We start from the raw sequence: 21344 nt of genomic DNA on the forward strand, positions 1-21344 counted from the left end.
TGACTATAACAACATCCAGTGGTGTATTAATCCAGCCGAATGGTAATGATATGGTCCGATTTGGAGTGGAGAGCAACGAGTTCCAAACACTGTCAATTCGAGTGATAATTTTATTAAAAATATCAAAGAGACTGTCGATATTAAAGACGGTGTCAACAAACTCTGGAACAATGAGATAAAAATTATCCGGATAACTAAGCCATCTGTGTAAAAAATAAATCGGCGATTCATGAAATGAAAGATTACAGAATATTTCAGTTCTAGATATAATAAAAATTGTAATTGTATATATTTAACTCAGTCGTATTATGTGCCAACATATAAACCGAAATACAAACTGTTTTCTACTTTTTGACGGATTAGATAAGAAAAATATCCGATACATATCACATATTCATTGGTCTCGTGATTTTGATAAATAATATTATATCAATACATACAAAGAAGCAGCGAAAATCATTCAAGTTTCTTAGTTCTTGATAAAATTACCGTAACCACCACTTAAAGATACTTCTGTGGTCTCGAACAGTTTTATATTTATTGATACAAACATTTAAATATAATATACATTGCATTTTACAGCAATAAATAGGCAAAGAAGAGTTTCAGAGGGAACTTGTAGCATCATTAGCTAAGGCAATTGTTAAGAAGATTGAAGAAACACTTGCACAAAATCAGTTACAGATCATGCAAGAACTGCATGAACTAATAACATTACCACCTCCAGCATTACCTCATCCAATAACATTACCACCTAAAGCATTACCTCTTCCAATAACATTACCACCTCCAGCATTACCTCATCCACAAATCATGGAGTCCACGCCGACCACCCATCACAGTTTAATATAGGAATAGACCAGAGTCAAATAAATACAATTGTTTTCTACTATCACAATTAATAGATACAGATAAAGAAGCAATAAACATAAGTTTATTTAAGGCTTTTAATAATGGAAAATGGCACGGTAAGGCAAACAATCTGCTGTATTTAGATAAATTGAAAATACACGCTTTAATATAATTTAATTTTAAAAAAAATCATATCAAAAGAATTACGGATTTGGAAATAGAATATAAATCTGCTGATTATATACGTGGGAAATCTCGCAGACTACATGATAATTAACACTGTTGTAAGTTGTACATATTGACCCTAACAAAAAACTTTCTGAATTAAAGTATAAAGCTCATAATAAAGATGGCGTGTGTGTGTTAAGAAAGAAGATTGATCATAATTTTATTGATCTGATAACTTAATTAAGACATATTTTAAAGAATTAAGCGACAAATCCTTAAACAATTTCCAACATTTTTTTAAATAACTTCTATGGATTAACAGCCAGAGAAAAGTAACATAAGAAATTTATTTTATAGTATCAAAAACAATGTTATAAGGTCTCAAACAAATTGCAAAGATTTTGTGGTAGCAAACACATTGGAAATGAAAGTAATTTTATTGATAATGACTTTGATGAAATCCCCTATAAACTACATAATAATATCATAATACGCAAGACTGTGTATATAAAATATTTTTGACAACTAGGATATTTTATAACTGTATGATATAACAATGGTATTTGAATCAATTTCCGTGGATCTTAAAACACCAATATTGTTTTTATATTAATAAGAATTAGCACTGACAAACCGAGAACTATGGCATTCGTGGTTTAATATGACATCAACATAAAAGGTGCTTGGCGCAGTGATGGTGCACACTGGTTTCATATTGCAAAACCATCAGAGGCATGGTACATAGCAACAAACAATAACAAGGATGTAAGAAAGTAATGAGTGAAAACTACATGGGATCAAAACTTAAACAGTTTTTAACACATTCAGATGAAGAATAATATTTCCAGATAATTATAAAATTGATTTTACAGTTAAGAACTGCATTCGAAATATAATATTGATTCTAAAATAATAGGAAGAGAGTACAAAAGTGAAATAACAGAAATTAACACATTATAATACTGTGTAGTTTGGTAATAATTAGTTATACTAGAGATGCAAAGAGCGATGTTCTATTTCATTTACGCCAACTTCAACCCCATATCTTTTACTGAATATACACGAGGGAAATGAGTTACTAGAAGCGTCAATTAATCAAATGTACAAAATATCACAATGCCAACTGCAAGTCAATCTGTAAAGAGGTTGAACAAGAAAAATATTATATAACAATAAAAGAACAAATATAATATACTTAATATAAAACAAGTTTTTTAAAATACAAAATATATCGACTATATTTATAAATATGTTTAATGTTACATAACGTGTTTTGCAATTAGCAGGAAAATGATATTGACTAAGTTACCTGTCATAAATTCATTAGCATCAAAAATTGCAGGAACAGTATTCGAAGGAGTCACAACTCAAGCTGAGAAGCAATGAAAACAATTAGTATCAGGCTATAAAGAAAATTAATTATAAATTTAAAAAAATAAAAATCAATTAGCTGATAGTAATAAGGTAATAGACGTGTTTGGAAGAGTTATCCAAATAAATCAAGTTTTCTTCATTTATATACATTCGCAGATAGATAAATTATAACATTATAATTCTAGTTAATGCCTTTCTATTAAGCATACTTTTAAAATTTTGCCGTTTCTTCCTTTAGGCACAATTGTGTTATTATATTGCTTATTTGAACGCAAATCCATGCTTTTGATACGTGCTTTTTGTGTTTATAAGTGATTAATGTAAGTCATGTTGATAGTTTCAAAGCCATGACCTTCACTGTGTGTCGTGTTTTTGTTATTTTGTTATTCCTATTATGTGGCTCACATTCTTTTGTTTTCTTATGCTGTAAATATCCTTGACAGAGGAAATAACAATGAATAAATGAATGCCTGTCTATAATGAGTTCCTAAAATAGCCAAGCGATGGTAATTAAAACTTCTGAGAGGTAACAATAAGGTGACTGTCTTATCTATCAAAACTTTTATTTAGGTCAGAGTATGTCCTTTCAATGAACTATCCGAAATGAAAATAACAAAACTTCCAGATTGGCACACAATAAAGACATTTTATTTTTTTATTTTCGCTCATGATGTTCAGTGAAATATATGCCTGAGGGAGAAAATGTGCATAAAATACATACTATAAACTGCCACATTGCAGACATCGTAGAGATACAACTGAATTTTTTTAAAAGCTACGTTAAAAATCCAAATCACAACTCAGATTTTAGGCCACCCAGCCATTTAAAACCTTGGGATCTTGAATGCCCCTTCCTTGCATTGTTAACGGCCACTTCGACGGTGGTTACGCTACTGGTTATATAGTACCATCTAGCACATAATGCACGTGTATATCTTGTATCATTTCCTGCATAACTCATACACATATTCAGTACTGTATCACCTCGTACATAATGCACACGCACATGTACTGTATGATCTCTCGGTCATAACGCACGTGTAATATGTAGTAATGTATCATCTCAAACATAACGCACGTGTTAATATGTAGTACTGTATCATCTCAAACATAACGCACGTGTTAATATTTAGTACTGTATCATCTCAAACATAACGCACATGTTAATATGTAGTACTGTATCATCTCAAACATAACGCACGTGTTAATATGTAGTACTGTATCATCTCAAACATAACGCACGTGTTAATATTTAGTACTGTATCATCTCAAACATAACGCAGATGTTAATATGTAGTACTGTATCATCTCAAACATAACGCACGTGTTAATATGTAGTACTGTATCATCTCAAACATAACGCACGTGTTAATATTTAGTACTGTATCATCTCAAACATAACGCACATGTTAATATGTAGTACTGTATCATCTCAAACATAACGCAGGTGTAATATGTAGTACTGTATCATCTCAAACATAAATCACATGTTAATATGTAGTACTGTATCATCTCAAACATAACGCACGTGTAATATGTAGTACTGTATCATCTCAAACATAACGCACGTGTTAATATTTAGTACTGTATCATCTCAAACATAACGCACATGTTAATATGTAGTACTGTATCATCTCAAACATAACGCAGGTGTAATATGTAGTACTGTATCATCTCAAACATAAATCACATGTTAATATGTAGTACTGTATCATCTCAAACATAACGCACGTGTAATATGTAGTACTGTATCATCTCAAACATAACGCACGTGTTAATATTTAGTACTGTATCATCTCAAACATAACGCACATGTTAATATGTAGTACTGTATCATCTCAAACATAACGCACGTGTTAATATGTAGTACTGTATCATCTCAAACATAACGCACGTGTTAATATTTAGTACTGTATCATCTCAAACATAACGCACATGTTAATATGTAGTACTGTATCATCTCAAACATAACGCACGTGTTAATATGTAGTACTGTATCATCTCAAACATAACGCAGATGTTAATATGTAGTACTGTATCATCTCAAACATAACGCACGTGTTAATATGTAGTACTGTATCATCTCAAACATAACGCACGTGTTAATATTTAGTACTGTATCATCTCAAACATAACGCACATGTTAATATGTAGTACTGTATCATCTCAAACATAACGCAGGTGTAATATGTAGTACTGTATCATCTCAAACATAAATCACATGTTAATATGTAGTACTGTATCATCTCAAACATAACGCACGTGTAATATGTAGTACTGTATCATCTCAAACATAACGCACGTGTTAATATTTAGTACTGTATCATCTCAAACATAACGCACATGTTAATATGTAGTACTGTATCATCTCAAACATAACGCACGTGTAATATGTAGTACTGTATCATCTCAAACATAACGCACGTGTTAATATGTAGTACTGTATTATCTCAAACATAACGCACGTGTAATATGTAGTACTGTATTATCTCAAACATAACGCACATGTTAATATGTAGTACTGTATCATCTCAAACATAACGCACATGTTAATATGTAGTACTGTATCATCTCAAACATAACGCACGTGTAATATGTAGTACTGTATCATCTCAAACATAACGCAAGTGCGAATGCAGTGATATATTATATCTGGCATAATGGACATACGTAGGTCCCATACTTACGAAATTGTCTTGAGAAGCCCTATATTCAAGAAACTGTTCAACTTGGTCCAATAAATCAACCCACCCACCGTCCCCCACCCAAAAAAAAAAAAAATTCAAAAAAAATTGTAGGTGTGATGTCACCTCTTTCTATAAATGTGCAACTTTGCTGCAAGCAGATCTTTTCGGAACACACCTGCATACAGTTTAGACGCTGGGGGGGTGGGGGGTGGGGGGCAAAACGCCTCCATGGGGTAAAACGACCCCCAAGCCATCCTGACGCCCCTGCGCTAGAACATGGACTGGTCTTTATACAGCAAGATTGCCCAGGTTACAGGACTCACGGTACTAATTCAGTTCCCATAGTAAACATATGCAAACACCATGATATTAAAAATTCAATAACTTCAAATTTTTGAGTGCTCATGATCAAACCTATATTTATCAGTATAGATGAAACCTGGATGTCAGCTTCTGTGTAGATGAAAGGATATGAACCGAGACATTTTCTGGACCTGCATGTGTTTGAAACATGCGCTTTCAATTCCGCACCAAAGAGTCAGGTTCTAATTTTATTAAAGAGTTTTCCAAACTCAAGACTGTTAATCACTAAAATTCCATCAGTAAAACAATGTTTCTATTTGTTTTCACTTACAACTAGGATAAGCTCTTAAAATGTTCTTTTTCCTACAACATAACTTAAATTATTAACCAATCCTGGTCAGCCAAACCCATATATACTCTATTTTAGGTTCACCCATTTCCAGGCTGGTTCCTATTTTTCCATACCATTAGTACCGTGTGTTACACACAGGCCTCATGAATGTCGGCCATTGTTGGATGCAACCGTACGCATGGTTTTTATGCAAGAATATTACTTTTTTTTGCATCTTCCTGTAAGTGTTCAAACCATTTATTTGCAGTATTTTTTACTGGAACAGGGTACGTATGTTTTTTAAACAACATAGTATAGCTATGCATTATGTATAATATTCAATGATTCTCAGCAGTTAATTCCGCCCTTTCTTAAATTGTCAATACTGTACGATAGGGACAAAAGGGGCGTATTTAAATGTTGTACACTTTTTAACTAACCATTCATATGCCTAAAATTATTCTATACTTTTTTTGCAAATGGTGCGAACTTACAGAAGGAAAACGGAGAGAGGAAATTATGGGACACCAGCTCTAAATGCGGCTCTTGAAGCAATTCATTCTTCACTGAAAGCTGCTGCCAGGAATTATGAAACTCCAGGTATAACTTTGCGCAGGCGTAGAGATTTGAAGGTTTCACAACCTGGAGTGTCAAAACTGGGAAGTAAGACTACTGTTTTCAAGCTTGATTATGAGTTACTTCTAGTTAAGCACATCCAGTCCATGGAAAAGGCATTATTTGGACATACCTCTATTGACGTACGACGTTTGGCATACGACTTAGCAGTTCATCTGAATATTAAAAACCATCCATTTCAAGGCAATGCAGCACTGATTGTCTGAAAGGCTTTATGAAAAGGCATCCAAATCTAGCCATAAGAGCTCCAGAGGCAACCAGTATCAGCAGAGCCGTGGGCTTTAACCGGCCACATGTAGTCAATTGTTACCAGGTATATAAGGAATCTCTTGATGCAGCACTTGCAGATAGTCTCAGAATATGGAACATGGATGAAACAGGCATTAGTACTGTCAACAAGCCAGTAAACATCATTGCATCAAAAGGTGTTAAATCAGTTGGTGAAGTTAAAAGCGGTGAACGTGGTCAAACTATTACTGTAATATGTGTCATGAATGCAGCCGGTACCTTTGCACCACCAGCATTTATCTACCCACTTAAATGAATGGTTCCATCCCTGATGAATGGTGCACCAGCCGGAGCACTGGGCTTGTGTAGTCCAACTGGGTGGACAGACAGTCATATTTTTTTGCAATTGCTGGAACATTTCACTTGTTTTGTGAAATGTACAAATACTCTCCACACTTTCTTTATTTTGATGGGCACCATAGCCATAAAACGTTGGAAGCTGTTCTCTGTGCACGCGAGAAAGGAATTGTGTTGATAACCTTTCCTACCTATTGCACACATCGGCTCCAGCCTCTTGATGTCACATTTGTCAAGGCACTAAAAGGTGCTTTCAATTTGGAGTCTGGAAACTGGATGAAAGCAAGCCAGGAAGACGAATAAGTTCACTTGAAGTTGCTAAAAACAAATTATGCAGCATATAACCGATCTGCCAGTTTACAGAAAGCTGTCACTGGTTTTGAAGCCTGCAGACATTGGCCTTTTAATCCAAATAAGTTCACTGATGACGATTTCGCTGCTTCTGTGGTAACTGATGAACCTCAGCCAGTATCAGATAGGCCTAATGTGTGTCGACAAGCACTACCTATGTCATCACAACTCATTGAATCAAATAAGACAGCTGATTACATGTCGGTTACTGGCTGAATAGGCATATCAGAGGGGTCGGGTGATGCAGAAACAACTGTTCAAGAAGACACGTTATGATCACTTCTGACAATGCAGAAATATTGACTTAACCAACCAAAACTGTTGACTATCTGCTAAGTAGTAGTTATACAGCCACTGCAGATGGGACGGGTAATCCACAGAGAGAGAGAGAGAGAGAAAACAATTTATACTCAGTCACATGATAATTAACAAACACATCACTCTGCCATCACCGTCGAGGAGACGGGCGATCGGAAAATGTTTGACGAAGCTATTCTTGCTGGAAGAACGGAAAGTGATTCCTTCGGGGTATCTCATAACGAATTCAAAAATGCAGACGATTCAGCATTTATGAACATATTGCTTAAACTTTCGCCAAAGCCTAGAATATCCAGTCAGCGCACAAGAAAGCGAAAGGCAGAATCAGCCATGAACTTAAAATACCATCACCGTATAAAAGAGGCTCATCGAAAAGCAAAGAAAGGCGAAATCAAATACAAAAGGCAAATGTGATAGTACTGTACAGGCAAGTGGGAGCAAACGGAATGAAACCAAATTTTCAAAACAGTAGGAAATACCGAAGATAAAGAAGCAGACATGTAGAGAGGATAAAAAGATAGGTAGAAAACCATCTAAGATTATGAAGACAACTTGTATAGAGAACCATAAAAAGGAAAAATAGGCTTCGGGTCCGAAGTCAGCTGCTAAACATGATCTTGCCTTGCCAGCAGACACAACACATCATAAATACAACATTTGTGGAAACTGCGAATTTGAATATGGAGGAAGTGACGATCCCTTAATAGAAGGTTCCTGGTCGCAGTGCAAGGAATGTTCCAGGTGGTGCCATGAATTCCGTGATACATCCCTCAATATGCTATTTTGCTGTGCTAAGTGTGAGTAATAAAGAATTTACCAGGAACATTCACGACTTTTGGGCTTTGTCTTTTTCTTCATTAACGGTGGAAATTAGGGACCATTTAGACTTGAGCATTGTTGTAGCTGCTTGCTTATCCACATTGTTGTGCTAATTTGAATGATGCAACAGTTTGTAGTTTTAGCATCTTTGCCATATATAAAATGTCCTTATTCGAATAACACTTGCCTATACAGTTCAATAGTATCCCTTTTACAGGCTTTTACAGATGCTGAGTGCATTGTGGGGGAAAATGCCCCTGAGGGGAATTGTTGCCACACCATACGGGCAAAATGCCACTTTATAAAGCTTTACCATTTTTTTTATCGTAAATAGTTTCTTCATTGTAACCAAACATCATTCCATTATGTTAGACGTAACGCATACTTTAAATAAATTGTCCAATTGCGAACACAATCATGTAAATCATTCCATAAATTACAAAAAGTTGTCAAATGGGGCGTTTTGCGCCCCTCCCCCCCCCCACTGGTATTCGGCAATAGCCATATCCAGCGCAAAATTTTAAAGAGCTACAGTAATGCGGGTTGTGATATTCCGCACTGATTTACATATTGTCAAACAAAGGATTTGATCCAGAAATAGTATGTACATATCGCCAAAAGAACCCTCAGCCGCTGGTAACACAACAGCCACGAGACATACTGGTAAGTGTATAAAATGCACACTGGTGTGTACAGACGAAACTGTCTGCAAATAATTGCAACTTTTAAAGAATAGGCGATATCAGCCAATATACATTCAGTGAGTATCATTACATGTCCCATAGTGATGAAACTCAGAAAATTCAAATATAGCTTCATTTGAATGTTAAGAACAAGTTTTATAAACATGAATAATATGGATGACATTGCCTGACGCTTTTACCCCCTCCCTTGTGCAGCCACTGAAAGTAACTGACAACTCTTGTGGCGTATGGTACATAATGTCATTCAATGTTTATTTGACATTTAACTTTAAACATTTGGACAGTTAATAAGTGAATGTATAAGTCAGAAGTTTGAAAGATTGAATATTTAACATTGCAAATAGATAAACAGGTATCAAACCGCTCAGAAAATTCAAATATAGCTTCATTTTAATGTTAAGAACAAGTTTTATAAACATGAATAATATGGATGACAACATCTGTGCTTGTTTATCTTCTATTTTCCGTGCTTAAAATACAGATCAATTTTATTTTTTTGCATATCAGTGCTATTGTTATTTGCTTCGAATGGATCGTCATCGTATTTTACATTCAGACAGTATTTTTCCAGTCGGGACATAAACAATAAATGTAGACACTGTTTTGACCAATTCTGGTTCAGTTGTCTCTGTTAAACATCAACAGGAAATCCCTCAACCAGATTTTGCCATTCACGCTATAAGCTTTACAAGTTTACTTGGTTCTGCCTATAGAAAATAACATCATATTATATCAATTATGTTATTTTAGAAGAGTAGTCACCTTAAGATAAAAGAAAACAAATATCTCAGTTCAGAAGGAAATACTCCCCCTCCCCGAGAATTAAATGGTTAGTGCCTTATAGTATGGTGAATTTATTACATGTATGTTGATTGTTGTGTTACATGTTTAGGCTCCCATAAACAGTAACAAGGAAAAAATGAAGAAAGCAAGCTTTGTAAAATTAAAGAAATAATTTTTCGCTATAAAAACAAGGTAAAAATAAAAAAGAAGTTGTTTACTGATTCTGAATCAAGGTCAGAGACTAGGTCAGCATTGCGATACAAAGTTCTAATATTAGGTGTTTACGGGGGAAAAAAACAGTACGGTCTAATTAATTTCTGGAAAATGTCAAAATCAAGTGAATAAATATACATTACTATACCATGTGATAGAATTTTTTCAAAAAAATTAAAACGAACAAACAAACAATTAAATCCAATCAAGTATTAATTAAATACAATATACATAACTCTTCCCCCATAAAGAAAAAGAAAGGTTTATAGAATAAAGCTTTCTTTTTACCATAGATTAATTATATATGAGGTTAAAATAACATAAGAACTCTTATGAATTATAGAAAGTGTACATGAAATAATACATTTCTATACACGTGAAAGTGCATCTGCTATTAAATTATATTTTCCCTTGTTGTGCCTGATGTCAATATGATATTCTTCTAACAACAAACTCCTTCGTAGTCTTTGATTTTAATTTTTCATCTTGCCGATGAAAGTAAGGAGATTGTGATCACTAAACATGATAATCGAAGAAGGAGCTGAACTAATGAAACTACAACATTTTGTAATGCCAATACCAAAGCCGAACATTCCTTCTCGATTACTGAGTAATTTCTTTGGTGCTTATTTAATTTCTTAGAAACATTATTACACTGGATATCAACATCATTTTCGTCTTCTTGAATCAACACTGCTCCAACCCCAACATCACTTGCATCAACAGATAGTTTAAATGATTGGTTGAAATTTGGAGCTGTAAGAACTGGCGCCCTTTTAAGAGTGGCTTCTAACTTATCAAAAGCCTCTTGACATTTTTCAGTCCAAAGAAACTTGTTTTTTTCTTGCTCAATAAATTTGTCAATTATAGAAAAATTGGAACACAATTTTTGATAGTATCCGGCCATACCTAAACATCGCACCAGTTGCTTTTTACTAACAGGCACAGGGAATTCTGAAATAGCTTTGACCTTAGCATTTATAGGTTTAACTTGTCCATGTCCCACGATATGTCCTAGAAATGTTACACTAGCACAGCAGAACTCACATTTGGATACATTTATAGTCAAACTTGCATCTGCAAGTCTGTCAAATAATTTCCGAATTATTGTTAAATTTTCTTTCCAGGTGTCTTTGTAGATGATGACATCATCGATGTAAGCATCACAATTATCTCGACCAGAGGTGATCATATTAATTAGACGTTGAACCGTACTTAGCGACCCTTTCATCTCAAACGGCATCACTTTATTAATAATAACTTTATTTATTAATAATAAAGTTTGTATAGAGTCACGAATGATGAAATTTCCTTCGCTCTTTCCGTTAGGTGATTTTGCCAAAATCCTTTCAGAAGGTCAAATTTGGTGAGATACATGGCATTTCCAATCTTATCAATTTAGTCGTGGATTCTTGGTACTGGAAATGAATCTGTTTTTGCCACACTGTTCGTCTCCCTATAAACAGTATACATACGGAAAGTTTTATCTGGTTTCGGAACAAATATTCATGGTGAACTCGAATCACTTTTATTGGGCTCTGTGAAATAATTCTCCAGTAAATACTGAATTTCTTTTTTCACGTATTCCTGTTTGAGCGGGTTCATCCTACACGGGTGTTGTTTCACAGGTTTGGAATTTGCAATTTTTCAACGTCATTTAAAATTTTGTTTGTTCCTGTAGGAACATCTGGAAATAATTGCTCATAATCAAGTAATAGCTGTTTAAGTTCATTTCTTTCTTGCTCTTGCAATTGTGAAAGTTTCTGGTCCAGATCTTTCTTAATTTCTGAATTCCGAAGATTTGTCTTTCCAATATCAGTAGAATCTGATGATATTCCTTCACTTTAATCTTCACTGAGTGGGACAGGTAGAACTAAATTAATGGCATGTTTAACCTGGCTATCTCTTTCAATATACTGGTATTCCTATAAATTATTTTGATCCCAACAGCACTAATATTATCATTTTACTCATTCATTTCCATTTTGTACTTTTTAAGAGCCGTAATATCTAATCTGTAAAAAAAATTGAAAAATAAACAAGAGAGAAAGAACTCTATGTCTAGACACAAAAGTTCACTCCATTGTAGTTTAGTCAAACTATAATTTCACTTTTAACTTGAATTGCTGGATGCCAAATTCAAGCATAATCAGCTGGAAAGTTCCAGACCTAAATGGGTAAAGCATACACTATGCCGACTCTCACGGGTCCTGAGACTAAGTCTGATGACAAATTTACACAATGGAGAGGAACAATAACAAAGCTGCACTCTACTCCCTGAATAAGAACACTCTCATTAGAAGAAGACTTTTCAGAAAAAGGCAAAGTACCTGACAATAAAAGACTCTGAGAAGCTCATGTGCCCCTTTAAGTTTTAATAGGGATAGGATTGGCTGAATCACCCACGAGTGATATAGAACCCTTCGATATGAATGGTTCATAATTCTCCATAATAAAATCAGTCTGGGGTTTATTAGATCCAACAAATGTACTGCTTTCAATACATGACCGTGACCTTGTCCTCTTAGAAATAAAAGCATCTGGGATATGTCTCTCTTGATTCTGATGCCTATTTTTTCAATTTGTAGCAATCAGAAATAACGTGTCCCTTCGTCTTGCACTAGGTACATGTAGGAAGAGACAATGATCTTTGATCAAACTTATCCGAAACTTGATTTTTAAAAGTTGTGCCAGATCGAGATTTAGAAGGGCTTGTATTAAGCTGAAATACTTTTCTGCCAGAAGACTGTTGAGTAGAAGTCTTATTTACAAAAGGAACTTTATGAGTTAAAGAATACTCATCAGCAGCTCGGGCAGCATTTTCCAAGGTTTCGATCTTATGCTCGTCAAAATAAGTTTTAATGTCACCATGGACACAGAACTCTTTGAGAGTTTCATAATCTTGTTCAACTTTCTTGGTTATGCACCATGGATGAAATAACTGTTCTTTTTCTCTAGCAACTTCGACATGACTTTGTCCAGCTTCTATTTTATAGTTCCTGAACGTATGCCGATAAGCTTCAGGGACTGACTCATACCGTTTAAGATGCATTCTTTAACCAGATCATAGTCAGCACTTTCGTGAACTGACAGTGAATGGTAAATATCACCATCTTTACTAATACATTGCAATAATTAAGTCCTATGCTCCCATGCCCATTTCAAATTTTCAGCAACTTTTTCAAAACGAGTAAAATATTTGTCTACTTCTCTTTCTCTGAAAGGGGGCATTAACCTAATATTATTTGCAACATCTAGACTTAAATTTGTATCTGAAGTAGGAATGTGCTTTTCACTTGCCAGCTCCATTTCTTTGATTCTACATTGATATTTCCTCTCTTCCTTCTCTCTTCGCATTTGCATTTGCATCTGTCTTTCTCTCTCATATTTCTCCGATTGTAAACGCATCTGCTCTTTCTCTTTTTTCGATTGTAAATGCATAAATGCATCTGCCCTTTCTATTTTTCCGATTTCATTTGTTCTTTCTCTTTCTCCAACTGCAACTGCAATTATGTTGCTTCTTTATCTCTCTGAATTTCCAGCTTCCTCAACTCTAATTCCATCCTGTATTGTAATTGCGATTCCTTTACTTTTATATCAGAGTCTGATGCATACTTACTGATCGAAACCAAAGTACTTTTATATAAAACATTCTTTTCTACCAAATACTGGACCAAAATATTTTTATTTCTTGCTTCGTTAAGGAAACTTTTGCCTCAGAAAGATCATATTTTCTGTCAGGTTGAATCAATTCATCTTTTTCTAAAAGGTCTAAATGTTCATGTGTAGGACTTGAAAGAAACATTGCTTGCTGATTTCATTGAAAATTTCAATACTGTAAATAATAATAATAAAACCCCAAGTCCATATTTATAGTCTCAAAATTTCCAGCGTGGTGTGTGTGTGTGTGTGTGTGTGTGTGTGTGTGTGTGTGTATTGGTCTCTGTTTGTCCCTATAAAACTCCCTTTATCCCTATCAAATACATTCTACCTACCTACCTACAGTAGCGCGTATTCAGGTCAGCCACTTGCAACATTGTTGCCATTTATCCCCTAGTTTCCAGTACAGTGACGTCACTGACGCTGGAAATTTTGAGACTATAAATATGGACTTGGGGTTTTCCACAGGTTGTAGCTATACATATGTACTAGAGTTCATAAACAGGAACGTCACTCAAGCTGAGGCTATAAAAAGATAGTGGGGTTTTCCAAAGGAATAACCAACAAGTTGTAGCTATAAATAGATAGTGAGATTTCATAGGAATTTCAGCTGATTATAGCTATAAATAGATACATAGGTGTTTATCCACGATCGTCACACAAGCTGATATTGTAAGTAGTTACTAATTTTATCCATTTTAGTCTAAACCATTGTTACTTAATTTTCGGGGATATGTTTATTTTCCTTTAAATTCTGGGACAATTTCGTCATTTTAGCGTTACTTTTAGTCACATCCATTTTGTCGTTGAGCATTTCCTTGATTATAGCAATTTATAGCATCATTACAATTATGCAAATTTTTGAACACCCCAGCAAGATTTCAGGTCTTGGTAATCCTTTATGTATAAATCTCACGCTTGTACTAGTGTATGTATGTCTCTGTCTCTGTTGTGTTTGACCCTCTACCATCATTGTCCCTAGACAGTCCCACCATGTTCAATTCCCCTTGACGCTATACAGACCCACCATGTTCAATTTCCATATGTTAAATTCCCTTGAGGCCATATCCCCCAGGGGTTTCCGTAATGTTAAATTTCCCATTGTCCCTAGACAGTCCCACGATCTATTCCCCATATTAAATTCCCATTGTCCCTAGATAGACCCACGCTATAGTCCCCTGTTCCATTCCCCTTGTCCCTAGACAGACCCACACTCTAGTCCCCTGTTCCATTCCCCTTGTCCCTAGACAGACCCACACTCTATTCCCATGTTAAATTCCCATTGTCCCTAGACAGACCCACACTGTATTCCCATGTTAATTTCCCTTGTCGCTCAACAGACCCAAAATATATTCCCATGTTAATTTCCCATTGTCGCTAAAGTGGCCCAGGGGTTTTCGTAATGTTAAATTTCCCATTGTCGCCAAAGTGGCCCAGAGTGGTTTTTAATGCTAATTCCCATTGTTGCTAAGGTGGCCCCATTCACTACTTACGTTACCTGAGCACGTTTTTTATCGAACACTAATGTGCATTGTGGCTACGATCATATGCCGACCAACTAAAACTGGAAAATATGTGCACGTGACTCGGTATGTATATGCATTTGGGTACTGAATGATTTATTTACATCTTGTACCTCATTTGGACTTATTAAGAGTCGATGTGTATATTTGTCCAATAAGATGTCAAGTCAACACATGTATTTTTGTAGTAGGTAGACGGAATCTTTGAAATCGGGCGTTAAAAATATTTCAACGATACTTGTAAACATACCGTGTACAACATTTGGTTGCAAGATAGCTTTCTTTAAATGCCTAACTTACGTCCAGGGCCGGCGCTACCACATAGGCAAACTAGGCAGCCGCCTATGGCGCTGATTTGAGGAGGCGCATTTTTAAAAAAAATATATTGTTTATAAATTTTGAAATTGATATTTTCCGGGGGGGGGGCGCCAGAATCTAACCTTGCCTAGGGCGCCAGATAGTCTGGCCGGGTCTGGCGCCGGCCCTGCTTACGTCATCATAGTGATACACCATACTTTTTGCCTTATCGCGACCTTGGCATGCAATGAGGAGAAAACAATTAGCTTGATCAATTTCATACCAATTTGACTTTCAGAAATTAATCAACATTTACATGGACGTCGCGTGCTTTAGCGGCAAAAATGGCAAAGTTGTCCATGTTTTATCGCTCTTAACGTACTTTGGGTGGATTTCTCGGTTTTGACACTGTTGCTAGAAACTGTGAATCAATTGTACGCATACATAGACCAACCACAATAATATTCAAACTATTTTAAAGTTCTTTCTCAAACAATTGATGATGACGTGCGCCAAATTACTTGCACTCAAGTCCAGAGATACCAAAAAGTATATACATAAATGGTTTACTTTATTTTCATTACTTTTCGGTGAATGAAGAGTTTGTGGATGTAGACCACTTCTGTTTTTGTTTGTTTTTCCCAACTTGCGTCAGATCATCAATGTTCTCCGTTTACACATTTTCTAATTTAAATTCTTGCAAAGTAGACTCTACAGATTAACGCGTTCAGAATCGTAAATGGACTATGATCATCCCCTCCCCTCCAATTAAACGGTAAGTGCCTTAATTTTGCAATTTCGATGAATATGTACATTGTATTTGTAATAAAACAGTGACTAAGACATCACAATACAGATGACCAATTTTCACACTTCAATCCTTATATGGAAGTGAAAAGTGATTCCGATTTCCTAAAAAAGTGTCATGATCGTCTGTTATCAAAGGCCAATATGTGTGACCTTAAAACGTCTATATGTGCGACCTTGATTGATCAACGTACGAGTTTTACAGTTTCTGTATTGACCTTAAGTGTTGAAACGTGCATTAATGACATTTTCAGAAATGTGCCGCCATCAGCTGAGTTGTGTCAGGTATTTAATTGCTTGTAATCTATGATTTAACAGAGACAAGACAGAAGGATATGCATTTACTGTAACAATACAGTTCAAATCATTTTTTTTCAAAATCCTGCCACTGCGACTAATGAATTTTGGTCCTTTCTATGCCATCTGATATTGTACATGTGTTGGAATGTTTTGTCTCACTGCCCATTCCAGTCTCGTAGGGTAGTTTTCTTTTCTTTCTTTCTTTAATTGTTTATTTTCACTGACTATTTGGATTGGATGAGGTCATAAAAACACATCGAAAAGAACAGTGATATTAAATTTAAAAGTGAAACAAATATGATGAAACGACAGCAGAAATATAATCGGTCATACACATAGTAAGCTAAAAGTTGTCAGTTGCAATCAATAATAAATAGGGATGACAATAAAAGAAACAGAACAGTAATCACAGTAGAATCATCTAGATTACAATTCCAAAAGAGAGTTTTCTAAAGAACACTTGCAAATAAAATATAGTTTTAACACATGTTGTCAAATAATATGATGATGAATTGACTCACACTGCAGCAAAACTGTAAAAATATTCAATAAAACTGATCTATAATTTGTACTTAGTAGCCGTATTTAGTGTATTCATTTCAGTTACCAACAATTTACGAACGTATAAAGAACTGAGCCGATTAATAGAAATTATCTTCATCGCACATTTCTCTTTCTAAACAAAGAAAATATGTAACACTGCTTATTGCATTCTCGCCTTTTCAGCCTGTAATTTGAAAATTATATCTCCATAAAGCCACTCGGTATTATGGAGAAAAATCAATAAAATATTTCTCAAACGAAATATTTAATTCAAATAGTAAATATATTTCTTTGCAAGATCTGAAGCGATCGTTTGACTTCCCTGGCTGTAGAAACTGACCTGTGTTTTAAGAAAAAACGATCGCTTTTTTCTCGTATAAGTCTTCAGTGGATATACTAAGTGAATGGAAAAATACACCAAACTTTTATTCATATCCGCTGAGTAGTTTTAAATATATGGACGATTACTTTCAAACATTCACGTCGATAATCTAGGCTTCGAAGTCGCAAAGATGGTTATAGCTGTTACGTCACTAAGGTGTATCTGGTCTATTGCCGATACATTAGTCTGTCGATATTTTGTTTCTTTAAAGTTCATTTGGATATGTTTAAGAAATCATACAGAAAAAATATTATTAAACTATACAGAATATAATAAAGATGAATTCAGATTGTCGTGGTGCATGAGATACCAGTTTATAGAACTGTCAGATTTGTGCAACCTATAGTATTATCTTACCCCCTCCCCCCACGTTTGTTTGCACGCCCACTCCTGAAGTACCGGTGTTTTGTGCATTACCTGCCAACGATTGCGACTTTCTCAATGCATCAAGTACATAAAAAATGTACAAAACATATTCATTTCATTCATCAATTTATTATCTCTGTCATCTTCAGCGCGTTTTGAACCAAACGAGAGATTATTTACTAACACAATACCATATTTGCGTGGGCGAGTCTGTTGTTTTCAGTCAACAGAGCTAACGTAGTTCGGCGTCTTCGATGAACTCTAAATAATTCCTTGAATTTCTTAACTTAAGAAGTTAAATTCCTTTAAGCACATAAATCAAAAAGTTAGCTTTTGTTTTGTTCCTTTCTTTTAAGAAATATTAAAACTCGAAATTGCAAAATGATGCAAAGAACAGATTTTCTTGAAAATGGACTGTTCAAGAAACCATTAAAAGACAACGAGCAGTATGTTATGTTGTTTACAACGATAGCATACATTTTGTTTGAAACGCGAACAAGATGATAATATTACGTACCACCAATTAGGTTAGAAATTATAAATTGATGACTGAAATGACTTTGTTTTATGCATTTGTTTGATATCTTTCGTTTCTAAAGCGTATGGATGGAGGAGTCCAAACAAATGTGAGAGCAAGAATACTATATTCCGAAAATCTGTTGCTTTTCGCCACGGAAAGAGACCTATGTATGATTCGTTAAACCCAACATTTTAGCAGTATACTCCAGCTTTCTAACAACTACCAAAACTTCTACTTAGTTTTAACCGATTGCCATCTTGTCACACAACCGAAATGAACTAAATAATGTAACATATATGGATAAATATTGCTTTCAAAAGGTGAAGAGCCAGGTTGTAAATATGACATCATATGCATCGGGCAAGTCATCTCTTGAGGAAAAGAAATGCGAAATTACACATTAGAAAAGTGTCAGAAATCAAAATTTTGTTAAATATAAAGTGTCTATATATTTTGTTTATAACAGATTTTTGTCTGACAGGAGCAGTTTTTTAAAGTTTTGACAATAAACTATATGAAACGTGCGGATGTAAATTACTGCAGTAACAACTATTCTTCAAGCTAAAGTATTAAAATATTTGGTAACAATGGTAACGAAATTATTAACAATTTCTGTAGAATGCTTGTGAAATACATTGTTTTTTTAAAGATAAATATGTTAATTTATAAACAATTTATTTCATAAATTTGTAATTAAACATTATAAGAGGTACAATATAGAAGGTAAAGGATTATAATGTAAGCCAGTGACTTATGATGTTCTTCTTTAACGATACAAAAATGTTAAATATATATGAATATTATGATATGGCAGCTGACATGTTTTAATGAAGAAGAAAAACTACATTTTTTAATAATCAAAGGGAAGAGTGGCATGGTTCAACAGCAGCATTTAGCCATGGTATATAAAGCAGGAGGTTGAACAACGAGGGAATATTGAAAGACGAGGATAAAGAAAGAAAGAAGTTAAGATGAAAAAGTTTCAATTAAAAGGTTATAAGTATTTTGTACAAAGTTGAGAAAATGGGGATAAAATATAGGGAATAGTCAAAAAGGAAAAGGAAATAAACGAGAAAAAAGCAAGATTAAAAGTGAACAATGCTTCCTTACAGACCGATCCGTTGCAGAGGCGATGGCGGATCGTTTGTAAATATAGGGGAATTGCAGTTTGAAGCTGTTCGTGACCCGTGTAAGTGCATGCGTGATAGTTTCATGAGCGCGTAACTATAAAAAAATTAAAACTTTTCAATGAATTTATGAATGGCATCGAAAATACTAATATTTACTTCACACGGAAGCATTGTATCACCATACAAAAAGATATTTAAGTTAATTACCATATGGAGTGAGGGATTTAAACAGTTTAATGCGTTGTTCTTGGTAATAATCGCAGTGTATTTAAGTTAAATTACCATCTGGTGTTGGTGTTGTGTGGTTTAACGCCATTTTTCAGCACACGATAGGCTATACATGGCGGCCAGTATTAATGGTGGAGGAAGAACCCGGGAAAACCCCGGAAAGAACCACCGACCCACGAGAAGCTACTGGCAAGCTTTCTCACATACCCACATAAGCCGAATTCAAGACTCGAATCCACGCAGACAGAGGTGAGATGCCAATGATCCGTAACGGAGAGCGCTTTAGACCACTTGGCCACTCGGGGCCCCAAAAATATTACCATATGGAGTGATGGATTTAAACAGTTTGATGCGTTTTTCTTGGTAATAATCGCAAGATATGTAAAGATACATTACCATATGGAGTGAGGGATGTAAAGAGTTTGATGCGTTGTTCTTGGTAATGATCGCATGATATGTAAAGATACATTACCATATGGAGTGAGGGATGTAAAGAGTTTGATGCGTTTTTCTTGGTAATAATCGCAAGATATGTAAAGATACATTACCATATGGAGTGAGGGATGTAAAGAGTTTGATGCGTTGTTCTTGGTAATAATAGCAAGATATGTAAAGATACATTACCATATGGAGTGAGGGATGTAAAGAGTTTGATGCGTTGTTCTTGGTAATAATTGCAAGATATGTAAAGATACATTACCATATGGAGTGAGGGATGTAAAGAGTTTGATGCGTTGTTCTTGGTAATAATCGCAAGATATGTAAAGATACATTACCATATGGAGTGAGGGATGTAAAGAGTTTGATGCGTTGTTCTTGGTAATAATAGCAAGATATGTAAAGATACATTACCATATGGAGTGAGGGATGTAAACAGTTTGATGCGTTGTTCTTGGTAATAATTGCAAGATATGTAAAGATACATTACCATATGGAGTGAGGGATGTAAAGAGTTTGATGCGTTGTTCTTGGTAATAATCGCATGATATGTAAAGATACATTACCATATGGAGTGAGGGATGTAAAGAGTTTGATGCGTTGTTCTTGGTAATAATTGCAAGATATGTAAAGATACATTACCATATGGAGTGAGGGATGTAAAGAGTTTGATGCGTTGTTCTTGGTAATAGTCGCAAGATATGTAAAGATACATTACCATATGGAGTGAGGGATGTAAAGAGTTTGATGCGTTGTTCTTGGTAATAGTCGCAAGATATGTAAAGATACATTACCATATGGAGTGAGGGATGTAAAGAGTTTGATGCGTTGTTCTTGGTAATAATGGCAAGATATGTAAAGATACATTACCATATGGAGTGAGGGATGTAAAGAGTTTGATGCGTTTTTCTTGGTAATAATCGCAAGATAAGAAGTAGTGTTGTGTGTTGATCCACATTTACAAAGTGATGATCCCACTACATTATTTGCAAATAAATGTTGATTAAGTGAACTGTCGGGCATGAA

Source organism: Sinohyriopsis cumingii, chromosome 7 (genome assembly GCF_028554795.1).
Source record: "Sinohyriopsis cumingii isolate HCF-2022 chromosome 7, ASM2855479v2, whole genome shotgun sequence".
In the NCBI taxonomy this organism is placed as follows: Eukaryota; Metazoa; Mollusca; class Bivalvia; order Unionida; family Unionidae; genus Sinohyriopsis; species Sinohyriopsis cumingii.